At 52.2% G+C, this 1435-nt stretch overlaps 1 pseudogene; it reads left to right on the top strand.

The window, feature by feature from the left end:
- The first annotated feature begins 347 nt into the window (after window positions 1-347).
- Window positions 348-1321, top strand: LOC105808202 (annotated as a pseudogene).
- Window positions 1322-1435: the final 114 nt, after the last annotated feature.

Genomic DNA, 1435 nt, shown 5'->3' on the forward strand with positions numbered 1-1435 from the left:
CCAGGACTTAGAAGAATAATTAACTAAAGAAATTGGAATATTAAAGAAAAATCAAACAGAACTTCTCGAAATGAAGAGTTTATTCAAGGAATTACAAAACACAGTGGCAAGCCTCAAGAGCAGGGTAGATCAAACAGAAGAAAGAATCTCAGGGACTGAAGATAATACCTTTCAATTAAATAAGTCAGTCTCAGACCTAGAGCAGAGAAATAAAAGAGCAAAGCCTACAAGAAATGTGGGATTGGGATAGCGGACCCCAGAGAGCCCTGTGAAGCCCCACCGCCGCCGCCGGCCTAGTTACCATCACACATCGGGAGGAGCCGCAGCTGCCACAGCAGGCCCCAGTCACCATCACCGTAACCATGAGCAGCGAGGCTGAGACCTAGCAGCCGCCTGCCACCCCCGCCCTCAGCGCTGCCCACTCCAAGCCCGGCACCACGGGCAGCGGAGCAGGGAGCAGTGGCCCAGGTGGCCTCACATTGGCGGCGCCTGCCGGTGGGGACAAGAAGGTCATCGCAACGAAGGTTTTGGGGACAGTAAAATGGTTCAATGTAAGAAACAGATATGGTTTCATCAACAGGAATGACACCAAGGAAGATGTATTTGTACACCAGACTGCCATAAAGAAGAACAACCCCAGAAAGTACCTTCGCAGTGTAGGAGACGGAGAGACTGTGGAGTTTGATGTTGTTGAAGGAGAAAAGGGTGCGGAGGCAGCAAATGTCACAGGCCCTGGTGGAATTCCAGTTCAAGGCAGTAAATATGCAGCAGACCGTAACCGTTACAGACACTATCCACGTCGCAGGGTCCTCCATGCAGTCACCAGCAGAATCATCAGAACAGTGAGCGCGGGGAAGAGAATGGGGGACCGGAGCGTGCTCCTGAAGGCCCGGCAACGTGGCCCCACCGCAGGCAAAGGCTCCCACCTTACTACATGCAGAGACCCTGTGGGCGTGGACCACAGTGTTCCAACCCTCCTGTACAGGGAGAAGTGATGGAGGGTGCTGACAGCCAGGGTGCAGGAGAACAAGGTAGACCACCAGTAAGACAGAATATGTATCGGGGTTATAGACCACGGTTCTGCAGGGGCCCTCCTCGCCAAAGACGGCCCAGAGAGGACGGCAATGAAGAGGATAAAGAGAATCAAGGAGATGAGACCCAAGCTCAGCAGCCGCCTCAACGTCGGTACCACCGTAACTTCAATTACCGACGCAGACGCCCAGAAAATCCTAAACCACAAGACGGCAAAGAGACAAAAGCAGCCGATCCACCAGCTGAGAATTGGTCCACTCCTGAGGCCGAGCAGGGCCGGGCTGAGTAAACGCCGGCTGACCATCTCTACCATCGTCCGGTTTAGTCATCCAACAAGAAGAAATGAATATGAAATTCCAGCAATAAAAAATGAACGAAAGATTGGAGCTGAAGACCTTAAGTG

Source organism: Propithecus coquereli, unplaced genomic scaffold (genome assembly GCF_000956105.1).
Source record: "Propithecus coquereli isolate 6110/MARCELLA unplaced genomic scaffold, Pcoq_1.0 Scaffold17, whole genome shotgun sequence".
NCBI lineage: Eukaryota > Metazoa > Chordata > Mammalia > Primates > Indriidae > Propithecus > Propithecus coquereli.